Source organism: Danio rerio, chromosome 16, assembly GCF_052040795.2.
Source record: "Danio rerio strain M-AB ecotype USA chromosome 16, GRCz13ab, whole genome shotgun sequence".
NCBI lineage: Eukaryota > Metazoa > Chordata > Actinopteri > Cypriniformes > Danionidae > Danio > Danio rerio.
In genome coordinates, this window is record NC_141036.1 from 18,979,122 (window position 1) to 19,001,148 (window position 22,027).

The following is a 22,027-nucleotide window of genomic DNA, read 5'->3' on the forward strand; positions in this document are numbered from 1 at the left end:
GATAAAACCAGATCCAGCTACTAAAATGCATCATTCTTTTTGTTTTAGACAACATTTCATGCACTGTTAAACATGTTAAAGCAAGTTGCAAGTGAAAATCTATGTCTCTGACTGAGTTTGCATTACTGTGATTTGACCCTTCTGCTGGCTGAGATAAGCTCATTTTCAACGTTCAATTTAGAATGTGATAAAACCAGTTCCAGCCACTAAAAAGCATTATCTTTTTGTTTTAGACAACATTTCATGCACTGTTAAACATGTTAAAGCAAGTTGCAAGTGAAAATCTATGTCTCTGACTGAGTTTGCATTACTGCTTATTTTGACCTCTGCTGGCTCTGAAAAGCTCATTTTCAACGTTCAATTCAGAATGTGATAAAACCAGTTCCAGCCACTAAAAAGCATTTTCTTTTTGTTTTAGACAACATTTCATGCACTGTTAAACATGTTAAAGCAAGTTGCAAGTGAAAATCTATGTCTATGACTGAGTTTGCATCACTGCTTATTTTGACCTCTGCTGGCTCTGAAAAGCTCATTTTCAACGTTCAATTCAGAATGTGATAAAACCAGTTCCAGCCACTAAAAAGCATTTTATTTTTGTTTTAGACAACAATTCATGCACTGTTAAACATGTTAAAGCAAGTTGCAAGTGAAAATCTATGTCTCTGACTGAGTTTGCATTACTGCTTATTTTGACCTCTGCTGGCTGAGAACAGCTCATTTTCAACGTTCAATTCAGAATGTGATAAAACCAGTTCCAGCCACTAAAAAGCATTTTCTTTTTGTTTTAGACAACATTTCATGCACTGTTAAACATGTTAAAGCAAGTTGCAAGTGAAAATCTATGTCTATGACTGAGTTTGCATTACTGCTTATTTTGACCTCTGCTGGCTCTGAAAAGCTCATTTTCAACGTTCAATACAGAATGTGATAAAACCAGTTCCAGCCACTAAAAAGCATTTTCTTTTTGTTTTAGACAACATTTCATGCACTGTTAAATATGTTAAAGCAAGTTGCAAGTGAAAATCTATGTCTATGACTGAGTTTGCATTACTGCTTATTTTGACCTCTGCTGGCTGAGAACAGCTCATTTTCAACGTTGAATTCAGAAAGTGATAAAACCAGATCCAGCCACTAAAATGCATTATTCTTTTTGTTTTAGATAACATTTCATGCACTGTTAAACATGTTAAAGCAAGTTGCAAGTGAAAATCTATGTCTATGACTGAGTTTGCATTACTGCTTATTTTGACCTCTGCTGGCTCTGAAAAGCTCATTTTCAACGTTCAATTCAGAATGTGATAAAACCAGATCCAGCCACTAAAAAGCATTTTCTTTTTGTTTTAGACAACATTTCATGCACTGTTAAACATGTTAAAGCAAGTTGCAAGTGAAAATCTTTGTCTCTGACTGAGTTTGCATTACTGCTTATTTTGACCTCTGCTGGCTCTGAAAAGCTCATTTTCAACGTTCCATTCAGAATATGATAAAACCAGTTCCAGCCACTAAAAAGCATTTTCTTTTTGTTTTAGACAACATTTCATGCACTGTTAAACATGTTAAAGCAAGTTGCAAGTGAAAATCTTTGTCTCTGACTGAGTTTGCATTACTGCTTATTTTGACCTCTGCTGGCTCTGAAAAGCTCATTTTCAACGTTGAATTCAGAAAGTGATAAAACCAGATCCAGCCACTAAAATGCATTATTCTTTTTGTTTTAGATAACATTTCATGCACTGTTAAACATGTTAAAGCAAGTTGCAAGTGAAAATCTATGTCTATGACTGAGTTTGCATTACTGCTTATTTTGACCTCTGCTGGCTCTGAAAAGCTCATTTTCAACGTTCAATTCAGAATGTGATAAAACCAGTTCCAGCCACTAAAAAGCATTTTCTTTTTGTTTTAGACAACATTTCATGCACTGTTAAATATGTTTAAGAAAGTTGCAAGTGAAAATCTATGTCTATGACTGAGTTTGCATTACTGCTTATTTTGATCTCTGCTGGCTCTGAAAAGCTCATTTTCAACGTCCATCACAGAATGTGATAAAACCAGATCCAGCTACTAAAATGCATCATTCTTTTTGTTTTAGACAACATTTCATGCACTGTTAAACATGTTAAAGCAAGTTGCAAGTGAAAATCTATGTCTCTGACTGAGTTTGCATTACTGTGATTTGACCCTTCTGCTGGCTGAGATAAGCTCATTTTCAACGTTCAATTTAGAATGTGATAAAACCAGTTCCAGCCACTAAAAAGCATTATCTTTTTGTTTTAGACAACATTTCATGCACTGTTAAACATGTTAAAGCAAGTTGCAAGTGAAAATCTATGTCTCTGACTGAGTTTGCATTACTGCTTATTTTGACCTCTGCTGGCTCTGAAAAGCTCATTTTCAACGTTCAATTCAGAATGTGATAAAACCAGTTCCAGCCACTAAAAAGCATTTTCTTTTTGTTTTAGACAACATTTCATGCACTGTTAAACATGTTAAAGCAAGTTGCAAGTGAAAATCTATGTCTATGACTGAGTTTGCATCACTGCTTATTTTGACCTCTGCTGGCTCTGAAAAGCTCATTTTCAACGTTCAATTCAGAATGTGATAAAACCAGTTCCAGCCACTAAAAAGCATTTTATTTTTGTTTTAGACAACAATTCATGCACTGTTAAACATGTTAAAGCAAGTTGCAAGTGAAAATCTATGTCTCTGACTGAGTTTGCATTACTGCTTATTTTGACCTCTGCTGGCTGAGAACAGCTCATTTTCAACGTTCAATTCAGAATGTGATAAAACCAGTTCCAGCCACTAAAAAGCATTTTCTTTTTGTTTTAGACAACATTTCATGCACTGTTAAACATGTTAAAGCAAGTTGCAAGTGAAAATCTATGTCTATGACTGAGTTTGCATTACTGCTTATTTTGACCTCTGCTGGCTCTGAAAAGCTCATTTTCAACGTTCAATACAGAATGTGATAAAACCAGTTCCAGCCACTAAAAAGCATTTTCTTTTTGTTTTAGACAACATTTCATGCACTGTTAAATATGTTAAAGCAAGTTGCAAGTGAAAATCTATGTCTATGACTGAGTTTGCATTACTGCTTATTTTGACCTCTGCTGGCTGAGAACAGCTCATTTTCAACGTTGAATTCAGAAAGTGATAAAACCAGATCCAGCCACTAAAATGCATTATTCTTTTTGTTTTAGATAACATTTCATGCACTGTTAAACATGTTAAAGCAAGTTGCAAGTGAAAATCTATGTCTATGACTGAGTTTGCATTACTGCTTATTTTGACCTCTGCTGGCTCTGAAAAGCTCATTTTCAACGTTCAATTCAGAATGTGATAAAACCAGATCCAGCCACTAAAAAGCATTTTCTTTTTGTTTTAGACAACATTTCATGCACTGTTAAACATGTTAAAGCAAGTTGCAAGTGAAAATCTTTGTCTCTGACTGAGTTTGCATTACTGCTTATTTTGACCTCTGCTGGCTGAGAACAGCTCATTTTCAACGTTGAATTCAGAAAGTGATAAAACCAGATCCAGCCACTAAAATGCATTATTCTTTTTGTTTTAGATAACATTTCATGCACTGTTAAATATGTTTAGGAAAGTTGCAAGTGAAAATCTATGTCTATGACTGAGTTTGCATTACTGCTTATTTTGATCTCTGCTGGCTCTGAAAAGCTCATTTTCAACGTCCATCACAGAATGTGATAAAACCAGATCCAGTTACTAAAATGCATCATTCTTTTTGTTTTAGACAACATTTCATGCACTGTTAAACATGTTAAAGCAAGTTGCAAGTGAAAATCTATGTCTCTGACTGAGTTTGCATTACTGTGATTTGACCCTTCTGCTGGCTGAGATAAGCTCATTTTCAACGTTCAATTTAGAATGTGATAAAACCAGTTCCAGCCACTAAAAAGCATTATCTTTTTGTTTTAGACAACATTTCATGCACTGTTAAACATGTTAAAGCAAGTTGCAAGTGAAAATCTATGTCTCTGACTGAGTTTGCATTACTGCTTATTTTGACCTCCGCTGGCTCTGAAAAGCTCATTTTCAACGTTCAATTCAGAATGTGATAAAACCAGTTCCAGCCACTAAAAAGCATTTTCTTTTTGTTTTAGACAACATTTCATGCACTGTTAAATATGTTTAAGAAAGTTGCAAGTGAAAATCTATGTCTATGACTGAGTTTGCATCACTGCTTATTTTGACCTCTGCTGGCTCTGAAAAGCTCATTTTCAACGTTCAATTCAGAATGTGATAAAACCAGTTCCAGCCACTAAAAAGCATTTTCTTTTTGTTTTAGACAACAATTCATGCACTGTTAAACATGTTAAAGCAAGTTGCAAGTGAAAATCTATGTCTATGACTGAGTTTGCATTACTGCTTATTTTGACCTCTGCTGGCTCTGAAAAGCTCATTTTCAACGTTCAATTCAGAATGTGATAAAACCAGATCCAGCCACTAAAAAGCATTTTCTTTTTGTTTTAGACAACATTTCATGCACTGTTAAACATGTTAAAGCAAGTTGCAAGTGAAAATCTTTGTCTCTGACTGAGTTTGCATTACTGCTTATTTTGACCTCTGCTGGCTGAGAACAGCTCATTTTCAACATTGAATTCAGAAAGTGATAAAACCAGATCCAGCCACTAAAATGCATTATTCTTTTTGTTTTAGATAACATTTCATGCACTGTTAAACATGTTAAAGCAAGTTGCAAGTGAAAATCTATGTCTATGACTGAGTTTGCATTACTGCTTATTTTGACCTCTGCTGGCTCTGAAAAGCTCATTTTCAACGTTCAATTCAGAATGTGATAAAACCAGATCCAGCCACTAAAAAGCATTTTCTTTTTGTTTTAGACAACATTTCATGCACTGTTAAACATGTTAAAGCAAGTTGCAAGTGAAAATCTATGTCTCTGACTGAGTTTGCATTACTGCTTATTTTGACCTCTGCTGGCTGAGAACAGCTCATTTTCAACGTTGAATTCAGAAAGTGATAAAACCAGATCCAGCCACTAAAATGCATTATTCTTTTTGTTTTAGATAACATTTCATGCACTGTTAAACATGTTAAAGCAAGTTGCAAGTGAAAATCTATGTCTATGACTGAGTTTGCATTACTGCTTATTTTGACCTCTGCTGGCTCTGAAAAGCTCATTTTCAACGTTCAATTCAGAATGTGATAAAACCAGATCCAGCCACTAAAAAGCATTTTCTTTTTGTTTTAGACAACATTTCATGCACTGTTAAACATGTTAAAGCAAGTTGCAAGTGAAAATCTTTGTCTCTGACTGAGTTTGCATTACTGCTTATTTTGACCTCTGCTAACTCTGAAAAGCTCATTTTCAACGTTCAATTCAGAATATGATAAAACCAGTTCCAGCCACTAAAAAGCATTTTCTTTTTGTTTTAGACAACATTTCATGCACTGTTAAACATGTTAAAGCAAGTTGCAAGTGAAAATCTATGTCTATGACTGAGTTTGCATTACTGCTTATTTTGACCTCTGCTGGCTCTGAAAAGCTCATTTTCAACGTTCAATTCAGAATGTGATAAAACCAGTTCCAGCCACTAAAAAGCATTTTCTTTTTGTTTTAGACAACATTTCATGCACTGTTAAACATGTTAAAGCAAGTTGCAAGTGAAAATCTATGTCTCTGACTGAGTTTGCATTACTGCTTATTTTGACCTCTGCAGGCTCTGAAAAGCTCATTTTCAACGTTCAATTCAGAATGTGATAAAACCAGTTCCAGCCACTAAAAAGCATTTTCTTTTTGTTTTAGACAACATTTCACGCACTGTTAAATATGTTAAAGCAAGTTGCAAGTGAAAATCTATGTCTATGACTGAGTTTGCATTACTGCTTATTTTGACCTCTGCTGGCTGAGAACAGCTCATTTTCAACGTTGAATTCAGAAAGTGATAAAACCAGATCCAGCCACTAAAATGCATTATTCTTTTTGTTTTAGATAACATTTCATGCACTGTTAAACATGTTAAAGCAAGTTGCAAGTGAAAATCTATGTCTATGACTGAGTTTGCATTACTGCTTATTTTGACCTCTGCTGGCTCTGAAAAGCTCATTTTCAACGTTCAATTCAGAATGTGATAAAACCAGATCCAGCCACTAAAAAGCATTTTCTTTTTGTTTTAGACAACATTTCATGCACTGTTAAACATGTTAAAGCAAGTTGCAAGTGAAAATCTTTGTCTCTGACTGAGTTTGCATTACTGCTTATTTTGACCTCTGCTGGCTGAGAACAGCTCATTTTCAACGTTGAATTCAGAAAGTGATAAAACCAGATCCAGCCACTAAAATGCATTATTCTTTTTGTTTTAGATAACATTTCATGCACTGTTAAACATGTTAAAGCAAGTTGCAAGTGAAAATCTATGTCTATGACTGAGTTTGCATTACTGCTTATTTTGACCTCTGCTGGCTCTGAAAAGCTCATTTTCAACGTTCAATTCAGAATGTGATAAAACCAGATCCAGCCACTAAAAAGCATTTTCTTTTTGTTTTAGACAACATTTCATGCACTGTTAAACATGTTAAAGCAAGTTGCAAGTGAAAATCTTTGTCTCTGACTGAGTTTGCATTACTGCTTATTTTGACCTCTGCTGGCTCTGAAAAGCTCATTTTCAACGTTCAATTCAGAATGTGATAAAACCAGTTCCAGCCACTAAAAAGCATTTTCTTTTTGTTTTAGACAACATTTCATGCACTGTTAAACATGTTAAAGCAAGTTGCAAGTGAAAATCTATGTCTATGACTGAGTTTACATTACTGCTTATTTTGACCTCTGCTGGCTCTGAAAAGCTCATTTTCAACGTTCAATTCAGAATGTGATAAAACCAGTTCCAGCCACTAAAAAGCATTATCTTTTTGTTTTAGACAACATTTCATGCACTGTTAAACATGTTAAAGCAAGTTGCAAGTGAAAATCTATGTCTCTGACTGAGTTTGCATTACTGCTTATTTTGACCTCTGCTGGCTCTGAAAAGCTCATTTTCAACGTTCAATTCAGAATGTGATAAAACCAGTTCCAGCCACTAAAAAGCATTTTCTTTTTGTTTTAGACAACATTTCATGCACTGTTAAACATGTTTAAGAAAGTTGCAAGTGAAAATCTATGTCTATGACTGAGTTTGCATTACTGCTTATTTTGATCTCTGCTGGCTCTGAAAAGCTAATTTTCAACGTCCATCACAGAATGTGATAAAACCAGATCCAGTTACTAAAATGCATCATTCTTTTTGTTTTAGACAACATTTCATGCACTGTTAAACATGTTAAAGCAAGTTGCAAGTGAAAATCTATGTCTCTGACTGAGTTTGCATTACTGTGATTTGACCCTTCTGCTGGCTGAGATAAGCTCATTTTCAACGTTCAATTTAGAATGTGATAAAACCAGTTCCAGCCACTAAAAAGCATTATCTTTTTGTTTTAGACAACATTTCATGCACTGTTAAACATGTTAAAGCAAGTTGCAAGTGAAAATCTATGTCTCTGACTGAGTTTGCATTACTGCTTATTTTGACCTCCGCTGGCTCTGAAAAGCTCATTTTCAACGTTCAATTCAGAATGTGATAAAACCAGTTCCAGCCACTAAAAAGCATTTTCTTTTTGTTTTAGACAACATTTCATGCACTGTTAAATATGTTTAAGAAAGTTGCAAGTGAAAATCTATGTCTATGACTGAGTTTGCATCACTGCTTATTTTGACCTCTGCTGGCTCTGAAAAGCTCATTTTCAACGTTCAATTCAGAATGTGATAAAACCAGTTCCAGCCACTAAAAAGCATTTTCTTTTTGTTTTAGACAACAATTCATGCACTGTTAAACATGTTAAAGCAAGTTGCAAGTGAAAATCTATGTCTCTGACTGAGTTTGCATTACTGCTTATTTTGACCTCTGCTGGCTGAGAACAGCTCATTTTCAACGTTGAATTCAGAAAGTGTTAAAACCAGATCCAGCCACTAAAATGCATTATTCTTTTTGTTTTAGATAACATTTCATGCACTGTTAAACATGTTAAAGCAAGTTGCAAGTGAAAATCTATGTCTATGACTGAGTTTGCATTACTGCTTATTTTGACCTCTGCTGGCTCTGAAAAGCTCATTTTCAACATTCAATTCAGAATGTGATAAAACCAGATCCAGCCACTAAAAAGCATTTTCTTTTTGTTTTAGACAACATTTCATGCACTGTTAAATATGTTTAAGAAAGTTGCAAGTGAAAATCTATGTCTATGACTGAGTTTGCATCACTGCTTATTTTGACCTCTGCTGGCTCTGAAAAGCTCATTTTCAACGTTCAATTCAGAATGTGATAAAACCAGTTCCAGCCACTAAAAAGCATTTTCTTTTTGTTTTAGACAACAATTCATGCACTGTTAAACATGTTAAAGCAAGTTGCAAGTGAAAATCTATGTCTCTGACTGAGTTTGCATTACTGCTTATTTTGACCTCTGCTGGCTGAGAACAGCTCATTTTCAACGTTGAATTCAGAAAGTGATAAAACCAGATCCAGCCACTAAAATGCATTATTCTTTTGTTTTAGATAACATTTCATGCACTGTTAAACATGTTAAAGCAAGTTGCAAGTGAAAATCTATGTCTATGACTGAGTTTGCATTACTGCTTATTTTGACCTCTGCTGGCTCTGAAAAGCTCATTTTCAACGTTCAATTCAGAATGTGATAAAACCAGATCCAGCCACTAAAAAGCATTTTCTTTTTGTTTTAGACAACATTTCATGCACTGTTAAACATGTTAAAGCAAGTTGCAAGTGAAAATCTTTGTCTCTGACTGAGTTTGCATTACTGCTTATTTTGACCTCTGCTGGCTCTGAAAAGCTCATTTTCAACGTTCAATTCAGAAAGTGATAAAACCAGATCCAGCCACTAAAATGCATTATTCTTTTTGTTTTAGATAACATTTCATGCACTGTTAAACATGTTAAAGCAAGTTGCAAGTGAAAATCTATGTCTATGACTGAGTTTGCATTACTGCTTATTTTGACCTCTGCTGGCTCTGAAAAGCTCATTTTCAACGTTCAATTCAGAATGTGATAAAACCAGTTCCAGCCACTAAAAAGCATTATCTTTTTGTTTTAGACAACATTTCATGCACTGTTAAACATGTTAAAGCAAGTTGCAAGTGAAAATCTATGTCTCTGACTGAGTTTGCATTACTGCTTATTTTGACCTCTGCTGGCTCTGAAAAGCTCATTTTCAACGTTCAATTCAGAATGTGATAAAACCAGTTCCAGCCACTAAAAAGCATTATCTTTTTGTTTTAGACAACATTTCATGCACTGTTAAACATGTTAAAGCAAGTTGCAAGTGAAAATCTATGTCTCTGACTGAGTTTGCATTACTGCTTATTTTGACCTCTGCTGGCTCTGAAAAGCTCATTTTCAACGTTCAATTCAGAATGTGATAAAACCAGTTCCAGCCACTAAAAAGCATTATCTTTTTGTTTTAGACAACATTTCATGCACTGTTAAACATGTTAAAGCAAGTTGCAAGTGAAAATCTATGTCTCTGACTGAGTTTGCATTACTGCTTATTTTGACCTCTGCTGGCTCTGAAAAGCTCATTTTCAACGTTCAATTCAGAATGTGATAAAACCAGATCCAGCCACTAAAAAGCATTTTCTTTTTGTTTTAGACAACATTTCATGCACTGTTAAATATGTTAAAGCAAGTTGCAAGTGAAAATCTATGTCTATGACTGAGTTTGCATTACTGCTTATTTTGACCTCTGCTGGCTGAGAACAGCTCATTTTCAACGTTGAATTCAGAAAGTGATAAAACCAGATCCAGCCACTAAAATGCATTATTCTTTTTGTTTTAGATAACATTTCATGCACTGTTAAACATGTTAAAGCAAGTTGCAAGTGAAAATCTATGTCTCTGACTGAGTTTGCATTACTGCTTATTTTGACCTCTGCTGGCTCTGAAAAGCTCATTTTCAACGTTCAATTCAGAATGTGATAAAACCAGTTCCAGCCTCTAAAAAGCATTTTCTTTTTGTTTTAGACAACATTTCATGCACTGTTAAATATGTTTAAGAAAGTTGCAAGTGAAAATCTATGTCTATGACTGAGTTTGCATCACTGCTTATTTTGACCTCTGCTGGCTCTGAAAAGCTCATTTTCAACGTTCAATTCAGAATGTGATAAAACCAGTTCTAGCCACTAAAAAGCATTTTCTTTTTGTTTTAGACAACATTTCATGCACTGTTAAATATGTTTAAGAAAGTTGCAAGTGAAAATCTATGTCTATGACTGAGTTTGCATCACTGCTTATTTTGACCTCTGCTGGCTCTGAAAAGCTCATTTTCAACGTTCAATTCAGAATGTGATAAAACCAGTTCCAGCCACTAAAAAGCATTTTCTTTTTGTTTTAGACAACAATTCATGCACTGTTAAACATGTTAAAGCAAGTTGCAAGTGAAAATCCATGTCTCTGACTGAGTTTGCATTACTGCTTATTTTGACCTCTGCTGGCTGAGAACAGCTCATTTTCAACGTTGAATTCAGAAAGTGATAAAACCAGATCCAGCCACTAAAATGCATTATTCTTTTTGTTTTAGATAACATTTCATGCACTGTTAAACATGTTAAAGCAAGTTGCAAGTGAAAATCTATGTCTATGACTGAGTTTGCATTACTGCTTATTTTGACCTCTGCTGGCTCTGAAAAGCTCATTTTCAACGTTCAATTCAGAATGTGATAAAACCAGATCCAGCCACTAAAAAGCATTTTCTTTTTGTTTTAGACAACATTTCATGCACTGTTAAACATGTTAAAGCAAGTTGCAAGTGAAAATCTATGTCTATGACTGAGTTTGCATTACTGCTTATTTTGACCTCTGCTGGCTCTGAAAAGCTCATTTTCAACGTTCAATTCAGAATGTGATAAAACCAGTTCCAGCCACTAAAAAGCATTATCTTTTTGTTTTAGACAACATTTCATGCACTGTTAAACATGTTAAAGCAAGTTGCAAGTGAAAATCTATGTCTCTGACTGAGTTTGCATTACTGCTTATTTTGACCTCTGCTGGCTCTGAAAAGCTCATTTTCAACGTTCAATTCAGAATGTGATAAAACCAGTTCCAGCCACTAAAAAGCATTTTCTTTTTGTTTTAGACAACATTTCACGCACTGTTAAATATGTTAAAGCAAGTTGCAAGTGAAAATCTATGTCTATGACTGAGTTTGCATTACTGCTTATTTTGACCTCTGCTGGCTGAGAACAGCTCATTTTCAACGTTGAATTCAGAAAGTGATAAAACCAGATCCAGCCACTAAAATGCATTATTCTTTTTGTTTTAGATAACATTTCATGCACTGTTAAACATGTTAAAGCAAGTTGCAAGTGAAAATCTATGTCTATGACTGAGTTTGCATTACTGCTTATTTTGACCTCTGCTGGCTCTGAAAAGCTCATTTTCAACGTTCAATTCAGAATGTGATAAAACCAGATCCAGCCACTAAAAAGCATTTTCTTTTTGTTTTAGACAACATTTCATGCACTGTTAAACATGTTAAAGCAAGTTGCAAGTGAAAATCTTTGTCTCTGACTGAGTTTGCATTACTGCTTATTTTGACCTCTGCTGGCTGAGAACAGCTCATTTTCAACGTTGAATTCAGAAAGTGATAAAACCAGATCCAGCCACTAAAATGCATTATTCTTTTTGTTTTAGATAACATTTCATGCACTGTTAAACATGTTAAAGCAAGTTGCAAGTGAAAATCTATGTCTATGACTGAGTTTGCATTACTGCTTATTTTGACCTCTGCTGGCTCTGAAAAGCTCATTTTCAACGTTCAATTCAGAATGTGATAAAACCAGATCCAGCCACTAAAAAGCATTTTCTTTTTGTTTTAGACAACATTTCATGCACTGTTAAACATGTTAAAGCAAGTTACAAGTGAAAATCTTTGTCTCTGACTGAGTTTGCATTACTGCTTATTTTGACCTCTGCTGGCTCTGAAAAGCTCATTTTCAACGTTCAATTCAGAATGTGATAAAACCAGTTCCAGCCACTAAAAAGCATTTTCTTTTTGTTTTAGACAACATTTCATGCACTGTTAAACATGTTAAAGCAAGTTGCAAGTGAAAATCTGTGTCTATGACTGAGTTTACATTACTGCTTATTTTGACCTCTGCTGGCTCTGAAAAGCTCATTTTCAACGTTCAATTCAGAATGTGATAAAACCAGTTCCAGCCACTAAAAAGCATTATCTTTTTGTTTTAGACAACATTTCATGCACTGTTAAACATGTTAAAGCAAGTTGCAAGTGAAAATCTATGTCTCTGACTGAGTTTGCATTACTGCTTATTTTGACCTCTGCTGGCTCTGAAAAGCTCATTTTCAACGTTCAATTCAGAATGTGATAAAACCAGTTCCAGCCACTAAAAAGCATTTTCTTTTTGTTTTAGACAACATTTCATGCACTGTTAAATATGTTTAAGAAAGTTGCAAGTGAAAATCTATGTCTATGACTGAGTTTGCATCACTGCTTATTTTGACCTCTGCTGGCTCTGAAAAGCTCATTTTCAACGTTCAATTCAGAATGTGATAAAACCAGTTCCAGCCACTAAAAAGCATTTTCTTTTTGTTTTAGACAACAATTCATGCACTGTTAAACATGTTAAAGCAAGTTGCAAGTGAAAATCTATGTCTCTGACTGAGTTTGCATTACTGCTTATTTTGACCTCTGCTGGCTGAGAACAGCTCATTTTCAACGTTGAATTCAGAAAGTGATAAAACCAGATCCAGCCACTAAAATGCATTATTCTTTTTGTTTTAGATAACATTTCATGCACTGTTAAACATCTTAAAGCAAGTTGCAAGTGAAAATCTATGTCTATGACTGAGTTTGCATTACTGCTTATTTTGACCTCTGCTGGCTCTGAAAAGCTCATTTTCAACGTTCAATTCAGAATGTGATAAAACCAGATCCAGCCACTAAAAAGCATTTTCTTTTTGTTTTAGACAACATTTCATGCACTGTTAAATATGTTTAAGAAAGTTGCAAGTGAAAATCTATGTCTATGACTGAGTTTGCATCACTGCTTATTTTGACCTCTGCTGGCTCTGAAAAGCTCATTTTCAACGTTCAATTCAGAATGTGATAAAACCAGTTCCAGCCACTAAAAATCATTTTCTTTTTGTTTTAGACAACAATTCATGCACTGTTAAACATGTTAAAGCAAGTTGCAAGTGAAAATCTATATCTCTGACTGAGTTTGCATTACTGCTTATTTTGACCTCTGCTGGCTGAGAACAGCTCATTTTCAACGTTGAATTCAGAAAGTGATAAAACCAGATCCAGCCACTAAAATGCATTATTCTTTTTGTTTTAGATAACATTTCATGCACTGTTAAACATGTTAAAGCAAGTTGCAAGTGAAAATCTATGTCTATGACTGAGTTTGCATTACTGCTTATTTTGACCTCTGCTGGCTCTGAAAAGCTCATTTTCAACGTTCAATTCAGAATGTGATAAAACCAGATCCAGCCACTAAAAAGCATTTTCTTTTTGTTTTAGACAACATTTCATGCACTGTTAAACATGTTAAAGCAAGTTGCAAGTGAAAATCTTTGTCTCTGACTGAGTTTGCATTACTGCTTATTTTGACCTCTGCTGGCTCTGAAAAGCTCATTTTCAACGTTCAATTCAGAATGTGATAAAACCAGTTCCAGCCACTAAAAAGCATTTTCTTTTTGTTTTAGACAACATTTCATGCACTGTTAAACATGTTAAAGCAAGTTGCAAGTGAAAATCTATGTCTCTGACTGAGTTTGCATTACTGCTTATTTTGAGCTCTGCTGGCTCTGAAAAGCTCATTTTCAACGTTCAATTCAGAATGTGATAAAACCAGATCCAGCCACTAAAAAGCATTTTCTTTTTGTTTTAGACAACATTTCATGCACTTTTAAATATGTTAAAGCAAGTTGCAAGTGAAAATCTATGTCTATGACTGAGTTTGCATTACTGCTTATTTTGACCTCTGCTGGCTGAGAACAGCTCATTTTCAACGTTGAATTCAGAAAGTGATAAAACCAGATCCAGCCACTAAAATGCATTATTCTTTTTGTTTTAGATAACATTTCATGCACTGTTAAACATGTTAAAGCAAGTTGCAAGTGAAAATCTATGTCTATGACTGAGTTTGCATTACTGCTTATTTTGACCTCTGCTGGCTCTGAAAAGCTCATTTTCAACGTTCAATTCAGAATGTGATAAAACCAGATCCAGCCACTAAAAAGCATTTTCTTTTTGTTTTAGACAACATTTCATGCACTGTTAAACATGTTAAAGCAAGTTGCAAGTGAAAATCTATGTCTATGACTGAGTTTGCATTACTGCTTATTTTGACCTCTGCTGGCTCTGAAAAGCTCATTTTCAACGTTCAATTTAGAATGTGATAAAACCAGTTCCAGCCACTAAAAAGCATTATCTTTTTGTTTTAGACAACATTTCATGCACTGTTAAACATGTTAAAGCAAGTTGCAAGTGAAAATCTATGTCTCTGACTGAGTTTGCATTACTGCTTATTTTGACCTCTGCTGGCTCTGAAAAGCTAATTTTCAACGTTCAATTCAGAATGTGATAAAACCAGTTCCAGCCACTAAAAAGCATTTTCTTTTTGTTTTAGACAACATTTCATGCACTGTTAAATATGTTAAAGCAAGTTGCAAGTGAAAATCTATGTCTATGACTGAGTTTGCATTACTGCTTATTTTGACCTCTGCTGGCTGAGAACAGCTCATTTTCAACGTTGAATTCAGAAAGTGATAAAACCAGATCCAGCCACTAAAATGCATTATTCTTTTTGTTTTAGATAACATTTCATGCACTGTTAAACATGTTAAAGCAAGTTGCAAGTGAAAATCTATGTCTCTGACTGAGTTTGCATTACTGCTTATTTTGACCTCTGCTGGCTCTGAAAAGCTCATTTTCAACGTTCAATTCAGAATGTGATAAAACCAGTTCCAGCCACTAAAAAGCATTTTCTTTTTGTTTTAGACAACATTTCATGCACTGTTAAATATGTTTAAGAAAGTTGCAAGTGAAAATCTATGTCTATGACTGAGTTTGCATCACTGCTTATTTTGACCTCTGCTGGCTCTGAAAAGCTCATTTTCAACGTTCAATTCAGAATGTGATAAAACCAGTTCCAGCCACTAAAAAGCATTTTCTTTTTGTTTTAGACAACAATTCATGCACTGTTAAACATGTTAAAGCAAGTTGCAAGTGAAAATCTATGTCTCTGACTGAGTTTGCATTACTGCTTATTTTGACCTCTGCTGGCTGAGAACAGCTCATTTTCAACGTTGAATTCAGAAAGTGATAAAACCAGATCCAGCCACTAAAATGCATTATTCTTTTTGTTTTAGATAACATTTCATGCACTGTTAAACATGTTAAAGCAAGTTGCAAGTGAAAGTCTATGTCTATGACTGAGTTTGCATTACTGCTTATTTTGACCTCTGCTGGCTCTGAAAAGCTCATTTTCAACGTTCAATTCAGAATGTGATAAAACCAGATCCAGCCACTAAAAAGCATTTTCTTTTTGTTTTAGACAACATTTCATGCACTGTTAAACATGTTAAAGCAAGTTGCAAGTGAAAATCTTTGTCTCTGACTGAGTTTGCATTACTGCTTATTTTGACCTCTGCTGGCTCTGAAAAGCTCATTTTCAACGTTCAATTCAGAATGTGATAAAACCAGTTCCAGCCACTAAAAAGCATTATCTTTTTGTTTTAGACAACATTTCATGCACTGTTAAACATGTTAAAGCAAGTTGCAAGTGAAAATCTATGTCTCTGACTGAGTTTGCATTACTGCTTATTTTGACCTCTGCTGGCTCTGAAAAGCTCATTTTCAACGTTCAATTCAGAATGTGATAAAACCAGTTCTAGCCACTAAAAAGCATTTTCTTTTTGTTTTAGACAACATTTCATGCACTGTTAAATATGTTTAAGAAAGTTGCAAGTGAAAATCTATGTCTATGACTGAGTTTGCATCACTGCTTATTTTGACCTCTGCTGGCTCTGAAAAGCTCATTTTCAACGTTCAATTCAGAATGTGATAAAACCAGTTCCAGCCACTAAAAAGCATTATCTTTTTGTTTTAGACAACATTTCATGCACTGTTAAACATGTTAAAGCAAGTTGCAAGTGAAAATCTATGTCTCTGACTGAGTTTGCATTACTGCTTATTTTGACCTCTGCTGGCTCTGAAAAGCTCATTTTCAACGTTCAATTCAGAATGTGATAAAACCAGTTCCAGCCACTAAAAAGCATTTTCTTTTTGTTTTAGACAACATTTCATGCACTGTTAAATATGTTTAAGAAAGTTGCAAGTGAAAATCTATGTCTATGACTGAGTTTGCATTACTGCTTATTTTGATCTCTGCTGGCTCTGAAAAGCTCATTTTCAACATCCATCACAGAATGTGATAAAACCAGATCCAGCTACTAAAATGCATCATTCTTTTTGTTTTAGACAACATTTCATGCACTGTTAAACATGTTAAAGCAAGTTGCAAGTGAAAATCTATGTCTCTGACTGAGTTTGCATTACTGTGATTTGACCCTTCTGCTGGCTGAGATAAGCTCATTTTCAACGTTCAATTTAGAATGTGATAAAACCAGTTCCAGCCACTAAAAAGCATTATCTTTTTGTTTTAGACAACATTTCATGCACTGTTAAACATGTTAAAGCAAGTTGCAAGTGAAAATCTATGTCTCTGACTGAGTTTGCATTACTGCTTATTTTGACCTCTGCTGGCTCTGAAAAGCTCATTTTCAACGTTCAATTCAGAATGTGATAAAACCAGTTCCAGCCACTAAAAAGCATTTTCTTTTTGTTTTAGACAACATTTCATGCACTGTTAAATATGTTTAAGAAAGTTGCAAGTGAAAATCTATGTCTATGACTGAGTTTGCATCACTGCTTATTTTGACCTCTGCTGGCTCTGAAAAGCTCATTTTCAACGTTCAATTCAGAATGTGATAAAACCAGTTCCAGCCACTAAAAAGCATTTTCTTTTTGTTTTAGACAACAATTCATGCACTGTTAAACATGTTAAAGCAAGTTGCAAGTGAAAATCTATGTCTATGACTGAGTTTGCATTACTGCTTATTTTGACCTCTGCTGGCTGAGAACAGCTCATTTTCAACGTTGAATTCAGAAAGTGATAAAACCAGATCCAGCCACTAAAATGCATTATTCTTTTTGTTTTAGATAACATTTCATGCACTGTTAAACATGTTAAAGCAAGTTGCAAGTGAAAATCTATGTCTATGACTGAGTTTGCATTACTGCTTATTTTGACCTCTGCTGGCTCTGAAAAGCTCATTTTCAACGTTCAATTCAGAATGTGATAAAACCAGATCCAGCCACTAAAAAGCATTTTCTTTTTGTTTTAGACAACATTTCATGCACTGTTAAACATGTTAAAGCAAGTTGCAAGTGAAAATCTTTGTCTCTGACTGAGTTTGCATTACTGCTTATTTTGACCTCTGCTGGCTCTGAAAAGCTCATTTTCAACGTTGAATTCAGAAAGTGATAAAACCAGATCCAGCCATTAAAATGCATTATTCTTTTTGTTTTAGATAACATTTCATGCACTGTTAAACATGTTAAAGCAAGTTGCAAGTGAAAATCTATGACTATGACTGAGTTTGCATTACTGCTTATTTTGACCTCTGCTGGCTCTGAAAAGCTCATTTTCAACGTTCAATTCAGAATGTGATAAAACCAGATCCAGCCACTAAAAAGCATTTTCTTTTTGTTTTAGACAACATTTCATGCACTGTTAAACATGTTAAAGCAAGTTGCAAGTGAAAATCTTTGTCTCTGACTGAGTTTGCATTACTGCTTATTTTGACCTCTGCTGGCTCTGAAAAGCTCATTTTCAACGTTCAATTCAGAATGTGATAAAACCAGTTCCAGCCACTAAAAAGCATTATCTTTTTGTTTTAGACAACATTTCATGCACTGTTAAACATGTTAAAGCAAGTTGCAAGTGAAAATCTATGTCTCTGACTGAGTTTGCATTACTGCTTATTTTGACCTCTGCTGGCTCTGAAAAGCTCATTTTCAACGTTCAATTCAGAATGTGATAAAACCAGATCCAGCCACTAAAAAGCATTTTCTTTTTGTTTTAGACAACATTTCATGCACTTTTAAATATGTTAAAGCAAGTTGCAAGTGAAAATCTATGTCTATGACTGAGTTTGCATTACTGCTTATTTTGACCTCTGCTGGCTGAGAACAGCTCATTTTCAACGTTGAATTCAGAAAGTGATAAAACCAGATCCAGCCACTAAAATGCATTATTCTTTTTGTTTTAGATAACATTTCATGCACTGTTAAACATGTTAAAGCAAGTTGCAAGTGAAAATCTATGTCTATGACTGAGTTTGCATTACTGCTTATTTTGACCTCTGCTGGCTCTGAAAAGCTCATTTTCAACGTTCAATTCAGAATGTGATAAAACCAGATCCAGCCACTAAAAAGCATTTTCTTTTTGTTTTAGACAACATTTCATGCACTGTTAAACATGTTAAAGCAAGTTGCAAGTGAAAATCTTTGTCTCTGACTGAGTTTGCATTACTGCTTATTTTGACCTCTGCTGGCTCTGAAAAGCTCATTTTCAACGTTCAATTCAGAATGTGATAAAACCAGTTCCAGCCACTAAAAAGCATTTTCTTTTTGTTTTAGACAACATTTCATGCACTGTTAAACATGTTAAAGCAAGTTGCAAGTGAAAATCTATGTCTATGACTGAGTTTGCATTACTGCTTATTTTGACCTCTGCTGGCTCTGAAAAGCTCATTTTCAACGTTCAATTTAGAATGTGATAAAACCAGTTCCAGCCACTAAAAAGCATTATCTTTTTGTTTTAGACAACATTTCATGCACTGTTAAACATGTTAAAGCAAGTTGCAAGTGAAAATCTATGTCTCTGACTGAGTTTGCATTACTGCTTATTTTGACCTCTGCTGGCTCTGAAAAGCTCATTTTCAACGTTCAATTCAGAATGTGATAAAACCAGTTCCAGCCACTAAAAAGCATTTTCTTTTTGTTTTAGACAGCATTTCATGCACTGTTAAATATGTTTAAGAAAGTTGCAAGTGAAAATCTATGTCTATGACTGAGTTTGCATCACTGCTTATTTTGACCTCTGCTGGCTCTGAAAAGCTCATTTTCAACGTTCAATTCAGAATGTGATAAAACCAGTTCCAGCCACTAAAAAGCATTTTCTTTTTGTTTTAGACAACATTTCATGCACTGTTAAACATGTTAAAGCAAGTTGCAAGTGAAAATCTATGTCTATGACTGAGTTTGCATTACTGCTTATTTTGACCTCTGCTGGCTCTGAAAAGCTCATTTTCAACGTTCAATTCAGAATGTGATAAAACCAGTTCCAGTAACTAAAAAGCATTATCTTTTTGTTTTAGACAACATTTCATGCACTGTTAAACATGTTAAAGCAAGTTGCAAGTGAAAATCTATGTCTCTGACTGAGTTTGCATTACTGTGATTTGACCCTTCTGCTGGCTGAGATAAGCTCATTTTCAACGTTCAATTTAGAATGTGATAAAACCAGTTCCAGCCACTAAAAAGCATTATCTTTTTGTTTTAGACAACATTTCATGCACTGTTAAACATGTTAAAGCAAGTTGCAAGTGAAAATCTATGTCTCTGACTGAGTTTGCATTACTGCTTATTTTGACCTCTGCTGGCTCTGAAAAGCTCATTTTCAACGTTCAATTCAGAATGTGATAAGACCAGTTCCAGCCACTAAAAAGCATTTTCTTTTTGTTTTAGACAACATTTCATGCACTGTTAAATATGTTTAAGAAAGTTGCAAGTGAAAATCTATGTCTATGACTGAGTTTGCATCACTGCTTATTTTGACCTCTGCTGGCTCTGAAAAGCTCATTTTCAACGTTCAATTCAGAATGTGATAAAACCAGTTCCAGCCACTAAAAAGCATTTTCTTTTTGTTTTAGACAACAATTCATGCACTGTTAAACATGTTAAAGCAAGTTGCAAGTGAAAATCTATGTCTATGACTGAGTTTGCATTACTGCTTATTTTGACCTCTGCTGGCTGAGAACAGCTCATTTTCAACGTTGAATTCAGAAAGTGATAAAACCAGATCCAGCCACTAAAATGCATTATTCTTTTTGTTTTAGATAACATTTCATGCACTGTTAAACATGTTAAAGCAAGTTGCAAGTGAAAATCTATGTCTATGACTGAGTTTGCATTACTGCTTATTTTGACCTCTGCTGGCTCTGAAAAGCTCATTTTCAACGTTCAATTCAGAATGTGATAAAACCAGATCCAGCCACTAAAAAGCATTTTCTTTTTGTTTTAGATAACATTTCATGCACTGTTAAATATGTTTAAGAAAGTTGCAAGTGAAAATCTATGTCTATGACTGAGTTTGCATCACTGCTTATTTTGACCTCTGCTGGCTCTGAAAAGCTCATTTTCAACGTTCAATTCAGAATGTGATAAAACCAGTTCCAGCCACTAAAAAGCATTTTCTTTTTGTTTTAGACAACAATTCATGCACTGTTAAACATGTTAAAGCAAGTTGCAAGTGAAAATCTATGTCTCTGACTGAGTTTGCATTACTGCTTATTTTGACCTCTGCTGGCTGAGAACAGCTCATTTTCAACGTTGAATTCAGAAAGTGATAAAACCAGATCCAGCCACTAAAATGCATTATTCTTTTGTTTTAGATAACATTTCATGCACTGTTAAACATGTTAAAGCAAGTTGCAAGTGAAAATCTATGTCTATGACTGAGTTTGCATTACTGCTTATTTTGACCTCTGCTGGCTCTGAAAAGCTCATTTTCAACGTTCAATTCAGAATGTGATAAAACCAGTTCCAGCCACTAAAAAGCATTATCTTTTTGTTTTAGACAACATTTCATGCACTGTTAAACATGTTAAAGCAAGTTGCAAGTGAAAATCTATGTCTCTGACTGAGTTTGCATTACTGCTTATTTTGACCTCTGCTTGCTCTGAAAAGCTCATTTTCAACGTTCAATTCAGAATGTGATAAAACCAGTTCCAGCCACTAAAAAGCATTATCTTTTTGTTTTAGACAACATTTCATGCACTGTTAAACATGTTAAAGCAAGTTGCAAGTGAAAATCTATGTCTCTGACTGAGTTTGCATTACTGCTTATTTTGACCTCTGCTGGCTCTGAAAAGCTCATTTTCAACGTTCAATTCAGAAAGTGATAAAACCAGATCCAGCCATTAAAATGCATTATTCTTTTTGTTTTAGATAACATTTCATGCACTGTTAAACATGTTAAAGCAAGTTGCAAGTGAAAATCTATGACTATGACTGAGTTTGCATTACTGCTTATTTTGACCTCTGCTGGCTCTGAAAAGCTCATTTTCAACGTTCAATTCAGAATGTGATAAAACCAGATCCAGCCACTAAAAAGCATTTTCTTTTTGTTTTAGACAACATTTCATGCACTGTTAAACATGTTAAAGCAAGTTGCAAGTGAAAATCTTTGTCTCTGACTGAGTTTGCATTACTGCTTATTTTGACCTCTGCTGGCTCTGAAAAGCTCATTTTCAACGTTCAATTCAGAATGTGATAAAACCAGTTCCAGCCACTAAAAAGCATTATCTTTTTGTTTTAAACAACATTTCATGCACTGTTAAACATGTTAAAGCAAGTTGCAAGTGAAAATCTATGTCTCTGACTGAGTTTGCATTACTGCTTATTTTGACCTCTGCTGGCTCTGAAAAGCTCATTTTCAACGTTCAATTCAGAATGTGATAAAACCAGATCCAGCCACTAAAAAGCATTTTCTTTTTGTTTTAGACAACATTTCATGCACTTTTAAATATGTTAAAGCAAGTTGCAAGTGAAAATCTATGTCTATGACTGAGTTTGCATTACTGCTTATTTTGACCTCTGCTGGCTGAGAACAGCTCATTTTCAA